The 16,115-nt window shown below is 45.2% G+C and overlaps 1 long non-coding RNA gene across 1 annotated transcript; it reads right to left on the bottom strand.

Moving 5' to 3' along the window:
* Positions 1-14,339: 14,339 nt before the first annotated feature.
* Positions 14,340-15,402, bottom strand: LOC128142520 (uncharacterized). Its single transcript, XR_008235437.1, has 2 exons — positions 15,054-15,402; positions 14,340-14,525 (listed from the first exon to the last, which is right to left on the bottom strand). It is a non-coding gene; the product is annotated as an uncharacterized LOC128142520 (long non-coding RNA).
* Between the last annotated feature and the right edge of the window lie 713 nt (positions 15,403-16,115).

Below are 16,115 nucleotides of genomic sequence, written 5' to 3' on the forward strand. Positions count from 1 at the left end.
GTTATGTGTGTTTGTACCTGCAAGGCATACGAAATGATTACATACTGCCTTTAGAAGCTATTACATTTTATTCTATGTAATTGCATGCTGACAAGTGCAGCGGTCCCTGAGCAGCCTACAGTGCACACTAAGGTTTTGCTGTAATTTATTATTTCGGAGCAGCAGATCTGATAATATGAACAGTTACATTATGTCTTCTGAAGTTTCTCTAGTATACAGGGTAAGTCTTGTCTTAATTATTCTTTCTGGACTTGTTTTCCTATTGGATGGGAGAGCTGAGTTGCAAGATGGCCTCATGACAGACCTTCAAAGAAGGAATGAGACTTCCTGTAGAAGAATGGCAAGACAGGCTATTGGCAAGTAAACCTCTGCCAGTATAAAGGTGTCATTGAGCATCAGAAACGCTTTGCTTTGGCATCCACTGCTGCCATAGTTTCCACAACAGCAATTTCCAGTTGTTTTTATGCTAAAAACCTATTGTGAGCTGTTGATTGCTCCTCTGCTGTTGGCACTAGCCTGATGTCTAGTGTGTAAAGAAGCCCGGCTTTCCCTTTCTTCCTCAGTTCCTTCTCTCTACAGACATTGTATACCGGGACTTTCTGCCTTGCTGGGAAGAGCTATTCTTCAGTGTGACTTACCTTTTGGAATACTGATTTGTAGAGAGCCCATAAATTCTGAGGTTGTAGTAAAATTTGGAATAGCCAGGACTTAAGCGTGTTCATCCTCTGGGAAGAACAGCTGAGGGGCAAGTGTTTAGTATAAAATCTCTTCTGAAGGCTTGGGAAGATACCCGATTAAACAATTTATAAGAGACACCTCTCTCACAGCACACTGCTTACTACATTGGAGAAGGCTTTTTTATGTCTTCTTTCTGATCAATTAAAGCATTAAAAATACCGGAAAAAAACCTGAAGCATTGGAATAAACTTCCTTTAAGAAGCAACACTTGAAAAATGTGCTCCTTTGTAAGCATGGGGCTCTGCTGCTTTTGAAGGATTGCTTTTTATTTTGTCTTGGTAGTTGCTGTTGTGGGTAGAACTGTAATCAGCAGTGTCAGGGTAGGGTCAAGTGATCTGGACAGCTATGTTTCTGCTCTGTTGTCCTGTGGCAGAACTTACATGCTATTTTGATAACGTCATTTGGCATAGACTGGAAGCTAGAGCCAAAAGCTGGCACGACACTGATTGAAATAGGTATTGGTGTTCATGCCTACTTGGATAGCTGCAGTTCATTCACTTTTTGTCACTGGTGTGGAAATTTACCCTGGAAGCACTAAACCAGTTCTCCCCTGTATCGTGTGCTTGAGGAACTGCTGCTTCGGCTTACTTTTTGCCTTGGAAAAGAGGGGAGCGCAGTGTGCTGCTTTTCAGGTGTCCGAGTGCTCACATTCAACTACATCCTGATAACATGCCCACAGGCCTAGGCACTACTGTCCCACGACACTGTTTTCCCACTGGTATTTCTCCATCTGACCACGCTGGAGCACTAAGGACTACACAGTCATGGGCTGGGGTTTAACCAGAGGTTTCTGAGCTGATCTTAATCCTCATATGCTCAAAATACCTCCTGCGATATTCTGTCTCCCTCTTCTCCAGGTCTGCTTTGCCATCTTATCTACCTCTTGCCACCACATAGTTTTGTTCTCTAGAGCCCTGGCAGGGACTGGCCCGACTTTAACAAATTAAGGTAGTTCGTTAAAGGTGCAGTTTCACAATTGGTGGAAATGTGTTTTGGACAGACACCCCACATTATTCACTTTGCTTTTGCTTTTTGCGTGGCTGGTCAGGAATTGAGAACATACATTGTTATTCAAAGAAAGTGGGACTAGAAAGCCACGCGCTCTCCATACACTGGGCTGAAAGCACAAGGACAACCAGACTGCTAGGTTATGCCTGACAAGCTGCATGGTCTGTTACCTGTATGCCTGCTCACTCATCTATCAGTGCTGTAGCTGCAGGTGTGCTTTGCAAAGGAGCAGTCCTGCTGCCCTCACCAGTCTAAATTATACTATGGTAAGACCAAGTGGGTTTTAACTTCAATTCAGGAAAAAAAGGAAAGTCTGGGAAAGAATGTAAACTGTAAACATCGCATTCCTATGATCAGCAACAATGTAAGTGCCAGACTATACTAAACATACACATGGGTTTAATTTCCATAGTTTTCATGGATCTCAGTTTGCAGATGATCATGAAATAACTGGATGGCTTATTTAATGGTTTTTAGAGTAGGGGAATTTACAGCAGTAGCATTCCTATGGCCATGATCCAAAGTACATTCTACAACTGCTCTCCCCTCCAGTTCAGTATTGTGGTGGTTCTTGCTTAAAAAATGCATAAAATACTTGTGTGTATGTATATATACATATAAATCTACCAGATGAACTTTCTCATCAAGATGCTCAGGGCCTGGTTGAGTGTAGTCTCTGTGACAATGACTGCTGTGCGCCTGGACATTTGGAAGCATCCAAGTCTGCATGTACCGTTATAATGTACAGGACAATAGGCATTAATCTCAGTTGCAGCCCCTAGGTGATGCTATAACACAAACATACAGAGAACGTGACCTGGATTTTCAAATGTTGCTTCTAATTTTGGGCTACTGGCTTCAGCCACCCTGGCTCGATTTTAAAGACTTCATAACTCCCGTTGACTTTAATTACATGTGCTGTACACACAGGCCTGCAAAGTGCCCGTGTTGTCAAACTTGCTGCAGAACAACCAAAGCAAAGTAAAATCAAATTAGTAGCTTTGAGGAGGCTTTTAATTAAAATCTTAAATGATAGCTCTAGTCTGTGGAGAGCAAGAGCAGAAGACTTCTATTTTGGTTTCTACCAAATGCACAGACTACCAATTTGTTGTCTAAGTACCTTCCCTGTTTGAAGGGAGCACTACTCTCTCCAGAGGATCTTTGGAATGAAGCTCTGGGCAGGGTTCTTCTGGCTTTCCTCCTGTTCCCACTGCCCTTTGTGTAGGGCATCAGGGTGGGACAGGGTGACCGCTGTTCGAAAAGGTTGTTTGGTTTTTGCTCCCAGGAACTCAGCTGGAGCAGGCCATAGTCTCCAGTGCTGCACGCTCGCCTGGCTTTCTGGCTGTAGCAATAAAGCTGTGAGTTTACCTGCTTGCTCAGATGAGCCTGTGCCTCATCGCTGCCGTCCTGTCTGGAAAGGGAAGCCACTGTGTGCGGATTATTATTCCTTCATGTCTTTATGTGGCGCAGGGTTTAGGATGGTTCAGTATGTTTCAGTAAGTGTTTAGAACTTCATACCACCTGCAAAGAATTCCTGTTTTTCCAATAAGAGCCACTGAGCATTTTTTTTTAAGATTTGGAAAATCCTGTTAGTCACAAACCTCAACAGGGCACCTGACCTGTACCAATTACTATGACTTCTATCTCTTAACACTGAGGTGTTCCTATTGGTTTAGGAAAAAAACCTCCAGATCATTTAACTTGTATGTCACCAGCTAAGAGAAGAAATTGCAGCCCTCATTCCTTGCAGGAGGAAACACGGTGTCCTTGTTCTTCTCAATCCAGTTCTGTACAGGGTCACCACCAGTAGAAACCTGTATTGGTTTTGTTGTAGCCTGACTTCAGTACTTGCTCTCATAAAACTACTCCTGGAGAGAAAACAAACAAACAAACAAAAAAACCCAGTGAAAAATACCACTAAAGGAAACCTATTTCCATTAATCAAATAAATAATCTGGAAGAAAACCAAGACCTTTTATTACATTAGCTGAGACATTTAGGTTTGGGTTTTTTCCCCTATGTATGTGCTGTAAGAGCAATAGGTGACGCATAATGATGCTTACAACTTTTAAAATATTGTTATTTCTGCCCATTTGCTGACTTTGCCATATTTGGATCCCAAATCTGGATCTGTGCATTCCATTTGCCCACATTTAAAATGCATTTAGAATAACAGGATGGAGATTGGGGCGGAGAAACCAGATAGAGCTGAATTGCAACTTCCTGGTGACATGTTCTCTAAACATCCCAAAATATCTCAGGGTGAAGTGTTCCACTTGTTGACTTCAGGTTTCGGCAGCACACGCTGTTCATTCAGTCCTGGTGCTTCTTGCAGGTATGGTAACATGATTACCAGTAATGATCTTTCATGCTGCAGAGTTTTCTTCTTGTACTGCTTCCCTGTTGAAGGAATTTCTTTGAAACAATGCATAGGACATTGCAAACTTTGATGGGGGGTGGCCAGTAAGTTCATGTTAAAGGTTAGAAATGGGGACAAAGGGTGACTTGTCTACACTTCCTCAGCAAGCTGAAGACAAAGAGAACAGTAAGATACCAGACTTTTGATTGCTATGCTGTTACCAGAAAATTATAATGGGACTTGCTAAAAAAGGGCTTCTGTAGTAAATCCAAGAATGTTATCTGCATCTCTTAATCCCTAAAAATGAAAACATACTGTGTTATACAAACAGGGAAGAGGAGTGAGGTGACACCCTCCCTCCATTCACATATTCTGGTCTTCATTTTATTTTGCTGGCTTACTTCAATTTACCTACCTTTTCCAATGAGCTTTCATGACCAATACCTCAGCTGTTGATTTAAAATTACTAACGGTAGGTCAAGACGTGTAGGGCAAAATAGAAGATCTTTGCATCTCCAAGGTATGCTGAGGCACCGAGGCTCTGAACCAACCTAGCGGCTCTCTGCTTTTCTTGTTAGTGCTTGTAGTCCAATATGTTTGACTTCCCAAGGGATGAAACAGGCAGGCCATTTTGCTTTCTTCACAGTTCACCAAGTCTAGTGATCCTGGTTGAACCACGGTTGCCGAAGAGAGAGCAGCCAGGGGTTGGGAGTGGGGTTCTCGTCCTGTGTTTGACTCAGAACTGATTTCAAAGGGAAATCTTAGTCCTTTGGAAGACTGTTCCCCCACGTATGTGAAAAAATAGCAGCTGGGACTCTTCTAAAATGAATAACATGGCAAAGAGTGTTTTGATCTCATGGGCTCCTTGCTGCTTTTTTGGGCACATGGAGGTGCTGTACCCATTCTCCCTGCAGAGCCACACTCTCTGTTGAGATGCTCCACATCTGTGTTGGGGTGTGAGGTTATTTCAGACTTTTTGCTTCTCTTGGGTGTGTCCATTTCTCATGAGCCTGAATCAGTTTTTTCTCTCAGTTTACTGCAAGATTGTCCTTACTGCAGGCCTCCACAATGACCATCATTTGGTCATGCAAGTTTCCAGAGGACCTTTCTGAGAGAAGCTGCTGTGATTAGCTGATACCACAGTCCTCCTGTGTCTCTCTCAACAGCGAATCTTTCAAATTTAGCTCTTACTGGCTTTATTATGGAGATGGCTGTGAATACCCCTCCTGTGCCACTGGCTGTTAGAACTGGCACGGGCCATGACTCCATGCCAAATAACCACAGTATTTCCAAGCAACTGCTGACTTGAATATACACTGCTATAAATCACTTGGAGCACCAAGCACTGAAACATCAGTTGCCTCTCTGAAGACCTTGATGTCCGCAGAGCCCAAAGCTGGGATAAGGTAGGAGTCTGGCCACCACATACATTTAAATTTTCTTTTTCTTTTTTTTTTTTTGATGAACAACTCCACTTTGTTGCAGAGAAACCTGTTTGCTGTGGGTTTGTGTGCCCAGGCATGCATTGTATTCTTGCACCTGCATGAGGAAACTGTAGAAGTGGGTGATTTGGCACAGTTCTGCCACTAATACCAAGCCCTTAAGGCCCTCGTGGTTTTGGTTTCGCATTTATCAAAATTATTGGCTGAGCTGATCTCCTTTGCATCATGCTGTTTTCCCTGTTTTGTTATAGCAAGAGTAAAGGAGATGATGACCCCAGTGACTTTGTACCAGGCTAAAAAGTTTCAATTTCTGCTATTTAAATACTGCTCTTGAATCTGTCCAGGCCCTGGTGTTTGCTTTCCTCAGCCATGCTCTTCTGCCTTGACAGGTCAGAGATCTTTCATCAAGGACTAATTACTTTTTAAACTTGATAGGAGGATGCCAACCATTTTAAAGTGAAAAGAAAAAGGAACCAAAATACACCTTTTGTTTCTGAGCTGGGTTCCTGGCTCATCTCTGTCCTTCCATCTAATGTGATCCCACAAGGCTTCAGCTTTCAGCGGGTGACAGAGGTTCAGCGTGGTTCAGCCTCTCTTCTGCTCCACTCACAATTATTTTTAACTCCTCTCCCTCAGCAGCCATATCACTGTCCCTTGTGCAGCGGCCAGCCTCTCCCCTTCCAGCAGCAGGACAGGATGCCTGGATTTGGCTCTACTTGAGACAATTGACGGAAGAGCCTAAATTAGGTGCAGAGTCCCTGTAGGCTTCCTTGCCAGTCAATAATATTCAGTAGGAACCTTCAAAGAGCAAGGGAGGTTGTAGATGGTTTATCACCCTCCGGAGTTGCAGGTGACCTCTGAAGGAGCCTCCACTGCCAGCAGCAGGCCTGTACCTACACCAGCCTTCTCATTGCAGCACCTCCTGGAAGCGCCTAAATTAGAAGGGATGAGTTCAGGCCCTTGTCCCATGTTGCTCCATTGATTTGAGCCATCCATCTCTTTTCCCTGTTGGTCCTCACAGTGTGACGCTGTTTTCCAAATGCAGAAATACTGTACTCAGGCGATGGATAATTCCCATCTGATGGGATGGAATTTACTTGTCACCGCTCTTCCCGATGGTGTGCTTTTAGGATGCCGCTGATATTCTGAGCCCGTTACAGCGTCAAAAAGGAAATGAAGGGATCCATGCTGGAATGACCATGTTGTTCACCTGCTTTCTTACAGGACCTGCTACATTTGAGCCTGTTTTCCTACTAGTATGATAAGCGATATTCAGCATGGGAAAAGATAAGAGACAAACCTTCCTTTCTTTCTTCTCTCAACTCTCCCAAACTGTAATTCCTCTTCCCCAGCTTCTTTCTTTAGGAGCTAGCTGCAGCTGTTAGAAGAGGGTTAAACAATCTCACAAGGAAACAGAGAACTTTATCATAGCTAAGGAGGATTAACGTATGCGTAATCCCTTTACAAAGCCACTTGCCTTCCAACTCCAGTGCATAAAAATAAAAATAGGATTGGATCAATGTTATTTTTCTCATATCTAATTCGAGAACAATAGAGCACATTAAGTAATTAAAATGTTCACCTGTAAGATGCTTAAAAGCAAGGCTGCTGGCAGATATATAATTAGCTCCAGTTAGCTGCTTGCTTGTTTACTTCAGTTAATTTACCTGGTGTGGGGTCCTTGGGCTTGGAGCTTTATTTAGAAAACATTTTGTTGTTGCATAAGGTAATGCAGTGGATAGGCAGGGACCAAAGTCAGAAAAACAGAAAAAAGATAATTTACTGAGCCAACATACATGCTAATATAGGGCATTTCAGGTCCTCTTTGTTATGCCATCTGCAGATGCTGGTAATTTATCTTTTGTCAGAACCATAGTTCTTAATAGATTGATTAAAATCACTCCGAACATTACTATTTTTCTTGTGTTGTTTTTCTTCTGAGAGCAGTCTGCTCTGCTTGTCTCTGCACATAACATACAAAGTTGTGAGTTTTCAACTTTCTTTAATGGAAGGATGACTTAGAGAGATGCAGAGCTGTGCATGCCCAGACCTCGTGGGTGTTTTGAAAACATATCAGGGCTACTACCTGCACCACCAGATAAAAACCAGCCTTAAATTATGAGGGTTCACTTAACTATTCATGTTTGGTCCCATTTTGTTTGCACGCATGCATGGGGATGCGTGTGAAGGGGTGAAGAGCAGGGTGTTTGCCTGGTTTCACATGCCACCTCTGCCAGCCTGCTGGCTGCCCGAAAGCCAGAGGGTGCAGGTCGACAAACTGTGGCAGGACAGACAGACAGAGACCCGAGCAGACAGAAGGGGAGAGGAGAATGGCAGATACAGGCTGCAGTTAACAGCTCCCTCGGCATGAGCTATAGGCATCGCTGCCCATGGGTCAGGACCATTCATTTCACTTGGTTTTTATAAAGTGTCTTAAAAAAATCTGACAGCACCGGGAAAACAAACCTTGGGAATGATTTGCAGTTATTTATTGTTCAGATGTTACATGTGAATGGGTGACTCTGCAGAAAAGCCCAGGAACGGTTAGCATTTATGATCTGGAAAAGACATATGGGAGGCTGGAGGATAATGACTGACACCAGGGAGGAGGGGGAAATATTATTATACTGATGTTGTGTAAGCACTGTAGAGGAAGTGAGCCTTTAAAGTGTGAAGCCTCCAGCACTTGAAATGATAAGCAGTGCCTACAGAAATCAGCTTGTGGGATCTGTTTTTCTTGCTAAGCCGCTTTTGAAGGTTGGGGGCTGTTTTGCTTTCAGTTCTCCCGGGAAAGTTTTCCTGCCTTTCTAGTCTTGCCCGCTGATCGGAGCTACACCCCCGGATCTGTAAGCGTCTGTATTCCCGTGGCAGGCTATGATAAAGCCCAGTGGTTTTTTGCACAGTATAAATGATTGTACTTCCCTGTAGGTCTTGAGTTCATCAGCCACAGGAGACTGAGCCTGTCAGCAAATGAGCCCTTCACGGCTTCTGCTTTTTTAGTGAAGTGTTGGTTTCATGGCTCCTGACAAGTGCATCTCAATAAAAAAATCATGTGTGCAAGTTGACTTTTTTCCCCCTTTTTTTTTCCTGTGGAAAACTTTTCTTTGCCTTACCGTGTTTACTCTCTTGCTTAGGGACTGAGGACTAAACACCCGCCTGCCAGCTCCCCCGCCGAGCCCAGGGCTCTCCCTTCCCTCGAGGAACTGTATGTACTTTCAGCAACCCGTTGATGTTCAAGGGGCCTTGGACAGACAGAAGATCCTGAGAAGCTCTTCCATCACGGCCTGCTTCAGCCTTTCCTGCTGTCACTGAGCTGGAATGAGATGCGGGCGGCTGCAGATCTAGGATAAGATCACCAAAGCTGGCAGAGTTTTACCAGAGATGGATCCATCCACCCATTTAAGTGAATCTAAGGCCAAGTTACTCAGGTTACCTATTTATGTCCGTGATTTACTAGGTTGGATTCAAACAATGAACTACAACATTGCCTTATACTGCAGACAGTCTGGGTACCCAACTCTTTTAAACCCCAATTTCTCACTGGGGGCGAGTTGCTTAAAGCAAGGCTGGCACCTGGCCCCCGTGACGCTCAACCAATATCACAGCTCAGTATCTCCAGCAACATCAAACCTACCAGCTCAACAGGAATGACTGTATCAGCTGCCCCAGCCTACAGCCACATAAATGCCTTTTCCTTGCAAAGCTGCCACTGCCTTCCTGAGCCAGGAGCTCAGGAGCCAGCCGTACCAGGAAAGCACGGGTCCTGCTCTTCCCGCGCTGCCATGGAGCTTGCACACCACCGGCACGGCACGGCGGGATGTCACAGCCCAGCTGCTGCTCCTGCTCTCAGCTGGCAGCCAGGCACACGTACGGAGCCTTGAAACTCAATTCAGGCAAGATGCACAGGGGTGGAAAGAGGACAAATCCCAGACATATGTCACTGCCCCTCTTTTCTATCCCCTAATCTTTCCTCTGGCAGCCTGTGTTTGACCGCTAGTGAGTCCACATGAGCTAATCAGCTCTCACAGTGTGCCCTGAGTATCTCCAGCTGGTCCTCACCACATGGTGAAGGAAGTTGCGGAGCATGGGCCTCATCAGAGAGACCCCTGGGCTCCCTCACAAGGGGACGGAGGCAGCGAGCGGCATGTTCAGCCACTGTTGTAGGCAGACAGGCTCTCCCCAGCCCAACACACACAGCACCACATCAGTGATGGGAAGCCCTACCAGGGAGTCCCAAACCAGGCTTCAGTTATTCTCCAAGCCTGCCAGAGGCTGCAGGAAAGAAACAGGGTCTTGTGTCCACCAAGCACAGAGCCAGCTGCCTCCAGGGGTGGGCAGTGATGCTGTGAGTTGCTGGATAAGTTCAGTTAAGAGCAGCCAAAGAGGACGTCACCTCCATCAGAATCGCCTGTGTCCCCTAAAGTCGGGATAGACCACATCTCCAGAGGAGAACAACAGACCTTGAGAGACTGACTCGGAAATGGGACAAAAGGTAGCAATTGTGTTTGTTTATCATTGTAAAGATCTGCCTCACCCTCTGACTTCACCCTTCCTGTTTCAGATGGGTCACCCTGACCTAATTTTCAGACAATATTTTTGGATTTCACAGAGCCAGGATGAAGTCTGGATAAATAAGAGCACAGAGGGCTTTCCTGGTAGGTTTGCAAATGCAGGCGGGCTTGGATTCAGGTCTGGAGAACAATGTGGTGGAAAAAGTCCTCAACTGTATTTCTTTCCCCTGGTCCTGAAGTACGGCGTTTTTGCTTATAAACCTCTCTGTTACGGAGGTGGCTGGTGGCAGGTTGCAGTGGTGTGACCAAAAGGGCCAGTACGGGGGTGCATGGGGCTACAGCTGGAGAAATCTGACCTGGGGTTTCCCATTTGAGTTAAATCTCCTCCTCCTCAGCAGGGATAAAGGTTAACTCAGCTGTGCAAACTAATTTGTATTCAGCCACACGTGGCTGTAAATTGTACTTTTTGTTCCTGACAAATATGAATGTGGTATTTGCTCTGAAAATTCACCGTTTCTCATGCAAAATCTTTCCCCTTGCCATTTGTCTCCAAGACGTTGAATTTTGCTTGGCAGATGGACAGTGCAGGAGGGTGGCCAGTCTGTGTGGGAAAGAGTGATTGCCCGGGATGCGGGGTATCCTCTTTTCCTTTGAACTCTTGTGTAAGTTTTACTCATTTAACATGGTGAAATGTAAATGGAAAAAAAAATGTTCTTCCAAATTGTTGAGTGCAAAGGGAAGACATCATCCAGTGAGAGGATGGACAGGACAGTGGTGGATACAGCCCATGACAGAAGAGTTGTTTGAAGTCCTTTTCCAGCTTGGAGACTGTATTTAAATAAGGGAGCTGTCAGGACTCAGAGCTGTTATTCAAAGGCGTAGTGTATTTTTTCAGCTGCCCTCCCTGTATTGCCGTGTCTTTGCTCTGGATGTAAAGGCCTGGCATACAGACTTTCCTAACCAGAAGGAAGCACCTAGCTTCCCTCGACTGATGGTTGTTACCAAAGAGCATCCATCATGACCAGCATGTCACAGGACTCATCATACAAATTTTGGTAGCCTTAAGGGAGGTGTATCAGACACATCACTCAGTTAGTCAGGTTTGCCACTGCCTCTGTCTGGAAGCTACTCCGTGAAGAATTTTTCAAGGATTTGAAAATTTAATTTTTAAATGCTTCCCACTCTCTCCCAAAATGGACAGGCGCTGGCACCCTCTTTTTCTGGAATTACCATCTCTATCCTGTAAAAACTATGAAATGACCTACATAACGTCAGTCAGACAAACTGTTCTAAGAAATTTCTGCTTGAGCTTGGGAAATAACAGAAAAACTCTCAACATGAATAATTTATGTTGCAATGTCAGAAAATGCATATATATGTGTGTGTGTGTGTATACAGGTATATATGAACATTTGCAAATCATTTCCTTTGCTCTGTGAGCTGGGAAAATAATGAAGAAAAATTATTAGATAATATTATGCTGTTGGCCACAGAGCTGTTTCAAGGTTATTATCCAGCTTGTTACCCTCAGCACAGAAGAGCTGACTTTACATTCTGCCTGTTCCCAAACCCGTCACGTTAAACACAGGACTAAACCACAGGCGCAGAACTGAGGAGCACGGGAGAAATGGAAAAGCTATTCAAGAAGCTGGCAGTTGACAACGGGATCTTGAAAAACGATTTCCTTGGATTCAACAGAATTTCTTCTTCCTCCGCTCCAGACAGGGGTCTGCTAGGAGACAGCTTGGGCCACTGTGGTTGAACCAGCTGTTGAAATCCCAGCCAGCTCCTGAGCGAGCAAAAAACTAATCAGAAACTGCCTTCAGCTATCTCTGCTTGCCTGAGCACCACTGTCTCCTTGCTCAGGCAATGTGCTGGCCATCACCAAATCAACTGGCAACTTATTCCTGCTCAGGCCTCGAGCAGGTGCCTCTGTCTCCTGGCCCCATGCTATGCCCTGATTGCGAGACCCCTTGGTACTCATTTAGCAGCACACATGTGCCTCCAAATGTCATTGTCGCTTAGCATGGGGATCTTACCATGCTGGCAGAATCACACCTACTAGTTTGATGAGATGATCAAGGGATGTTGGGGTGTTGGTGGGGGGTGTTGTATCAGCATTTTAAGACTCCAGCAGGTCAACCCTTGAGGCTTAGTTGCAGCAGAGCATCTTTAGGATGTATGTTAGGTCTAGGGCACCATTTTCAAAAGCACCACAGGCATGAAGAGCTCAGCTGAAAAGCTGGGGAAGAAGTCTAATCTGAGATTGTCTCTCCAGGGGTACCTTTATTCATCCAGGGAAGCTCTTCTGATATTGGTACAGCTCTATAGGAAAAGCTTGGTGGTCTACTAGGCTAGTAACAGGAACATGAGCCGAATCAGCTACACCAGGGAAAAGTTTCTGATGCTTCTTGGTTTACCCACTAGCTTTCTGCCAGCACAACACTATTGACCTAGGACCAGGGCTGTTTGCAGACCTGGCTGACAGTCATGGCTGACTGACATCTTTGACCAAGAGACCAAGGGGCCAGGAGGCAGAGCCACTTGCTCCAGGCTTTGATTTGATGACGGGCAGTGTATTGCCTGGGTGAGGAGGCGGCAGTGCTCAGGAAAGCAGAGCTTGCTGAAGGCAGTTTCTGATTAGTTTTTAGCTCATTTAAGAGCTGGCTGGGATTTCAACAGTAGGTTACAAAAGCTATTGGGAAGACCTCCATTCTGCCTGCTCCTTCACCTTAGAGTTAAGTACAGCTCCGCACCCCAAACACAAGTGCCAGCCCCAAGGCAGCCCTGGGTTCAAAGGCTGAGGCAGAATTCAAGTTCTTGAAGTACAGGCCTTCACTCCCGTTAGCAGTTTCTGGTAATCCCATCCCCACACCCTCACCTTTAATCAAATAGCGGACACTTCAAAGCAGAGGGACGACAATGCGTGTCCCCTCTCTGTGCCATTGCTTGCAAGATCAATCTGGATTAAAAAGGACCAGTGTTTTCCTGGTCGGCTGCCCGCCCTGGCTTGCTGCACGGGTGTCCCTGCCGTGGCAGAGCAGGGCACTGCGAAGCCACTCTGTCTTTTCCAGCTGCACAAAGAGCCGAGCTCAAGCTTGCCCTGCCATATGGCTCTGCTGCTAATCCCGTGGAAAAGGCAGGGATGCGGAGGCTGGATGCGAGGTTGTAGCAGTTTAAACATAAGCCCAGCTAGGGCTTACACTGAAGTCCTGGCCCTGACACAGCAGTCGACACAAGGACACCTGCGGCTGGCACACTTCGGGTCCCTGTGCCACAGAGGCAGTCCCAGCTGCAGCCCTCCAGCGGTCCTTCTTGCTCACATGTTCTGCAAACTCTTCTCCAATGATAAGATAAGAGGAATTGCCCATTTACTTTCATTTCAGTTGCGCGTGACTGGATCAAAGGATGTACGCTCTCTTTGCTTCAATTACGTATTTTGGTCTAATGTAGTCCAGATGGCTATTTCATCTCAGCCTTTATATTTATTCATGGCCTTTCTATTTAACTTTCCTAAAACAAATACTCACTCGTAGGCGTATATTAATTCAGGGACAAGAACTGCCTCAATCAATATGTTGAGGTTAAGTTTCTATACCACAATAGGTCCTATGTACATAATTTCTATTTTTATTACCCCACTGCTAGCCTCAAATATATGAGCAATTTCTTTAAAGAATTTACTTTGGCTTTTTCCTAAATTTAAACAAATTACAGCTCTCCTGATTATTAGATGTACAATATGCAGATATTCTTTCATTGACCTTTCAGTTAAACCCTTCTGCAAACTTCAGCTGAATATTAGTAAATTTGCAAAAATACCAAGGAGCCCAAATGTTTGACAACATGGTATTGCACCACCTCTGACCGTGGCTTGGGTGTCCAGCAGAGGATAAAATTTGTTGTCAAATTTAAGTGCGATCCTGCAACCAATGTGTGAACGCAGAGAGTGGAAAAGCTCCAGAGACCGACGAGACAAGATACCGAGACTTTTCAGTTTACATCTACATTGCCTTTCAGACTGGAGCTGAAAGCTGGGTGCTGTGAACTGACTTAGATGCTGCTGATGGAGACTTGATGGCAGCACCCAGCAGGAGGTGTCCAAGGAGGGGCAGCGCCCGGCTCCCGGCTCAGCGGCGAGACGGACACGCGTAGTGGAGGGGACGCGGGAAGTCACGGTTTAATCTGCCTGGCATTTGATTTGGGCTTTTGGTCCTTGTTTGGATAACGGGATTGCAATTCCTCTCGGTACACTTACAATAAGAACATCTGAAACTCGGCTGCAGCCAGGCAACAGACTTTTATTTCGGGTAATCTTATTTTAGCTTCGGTGATTAGCTGCTCCATTGTCAATGGCCAAATCTAATTGTCATTGTAGTTTCTCTTCTGGAGTGAATACGTGCTAATGTCTTACAAGCCAGGTTTTGCTTCATGCCTTCTCTTCTCAAGTGATGTCTCCCAAGGCATCTGCAAACAGAGAGGAGGTGATTTCAGACCTAAGCGTGAGGAAGCTGGTAACAATCACTGGTCAGTTTTTCTGTTGCATAAAATGGACGCAGTGAGACACTTTTAACATTCTGGGCATTAATACTGGCCTGAATATCTTTTTTATATATATATATATATATACACATATATATATATATATAAAAATCTCTCTCTCTCTCTCTAGCATTCCTAATATAAACATACTTTTCATGACATACATTAGTTGAAGTTTTCCAGAACCAGATTCTCTGTAGCATTTTACACCTATATTTTTATGTGTGTGAGTGACTGCTCCAGAAATCAGTGCGAAACTGGGACTAGATGGGTCTCCAAGTTTCATTGGAGATTATTTTTTGTTTGTAAAACAGTTTCCTCCAGAGTTTGTTTGATTAAAAAAAAAAAAAGGATGGGGAAACAATTTATGACAGCTTTTCCCTCCCCTGCCAACACTGTTAAATCAAAAAGCCAGTTAGAAATGTAGAGTTAACTTAAATACAAATCCTTAACCTGGGAGGAAAAGGAGACAGCAACGATAGTAGCAGGACAAATTTCTTCTAATGCCACTTTCCTTTTGGTTGGACTTCTGCACCAAATGAAGCTTTAGGTTTAGATCCATAGCCCAGCTTCCAGGCCCACCGGCTGCTCCTGGGAAAAACTATTCCAGTCTTTTCCTTGGCTAAAAGCAGAAATAGAATGCTGTGATGGCTTGGAAAGGCAGATGAAAGACAGCCTGCTCTGTTGCGTGTGGTGGGATAGCATTGCTAACACCACATGTGTATAAAACAGCATCCGTACAGCGCAGTTCAACAGCCTTTGGACTCTCCGCCCATGGAACTCCCCTTGGGAAACCCTTAAAAGCCAGTTAAAAGTCACCCCCGGTCCATGCTTCAAAGAAAACTCAAAAAAACCACACGTGAGAAAACAAGCGCTTTCCAATGAAGTGACCTCAGACTAACTGGAAAAGCGGGAACAATACGCAATCACCCTCAATACAGCAACATAAGAGTTTGCCTGCACAAATTAAAGTCCATCCATCTGTCAATATTTCTCCAGTTTCTAGGCCACCGGTGTGCTTGCTTATCCCGAGCTCTGAGCCACGCCAGCAGCCGCCAGCGAGCACACACTGTCTGCGACTACTGAGATGGACAGAGGCAGGACCTGCTGGGCTGGGCACCATCCCCACCAGCCCGCTGAAGTTTCTAGGTGGCTAAATCACTCCTACTCCACTGCTAACAAAGCTGAACGAGGCATCTTGTTTGTTTATAACGGCATGGGTAAGGCTGGGGCTGGCCTCAGGTGCTTGGACCTGGGCAATATTTTCCCCATCAGCTGGGGACTGCTCCACTCATTCCCATCAGTCCCCTGTCAGTACTGGCTGCCACAGGCAAGGGATCACCAGTCTTGGTGGCAGCATGTGCAGAGACGGTGTAGAAACAAGAAGGAAAAGAGGAGAGGATATGGGATTTTGAGGGCCTATGAGATAGTCTTTCCAAAGGAAGGATGGGGAGGTAGTTTCACTCAAAAAAACCCATTGGCAAAGGACTCGGTGAAGAGCCTTGGCTAGAAGTG

This window comes from Harpia harpyja, chromosome 5 (genome assembly GCF_026419915.1).
Source record: "Harpia harpyja isolate bHarHar1 chromosome 5, bHarHar1 primary haplotype, whole genome shotgun sequence".
In the NCBI taxonomy this organism is placed as follows: Eukaryota; Metazoa; Chordata; class Aves; order Accipitriformes; family Accipitridae; genus Harpia; species Harpia harpyja.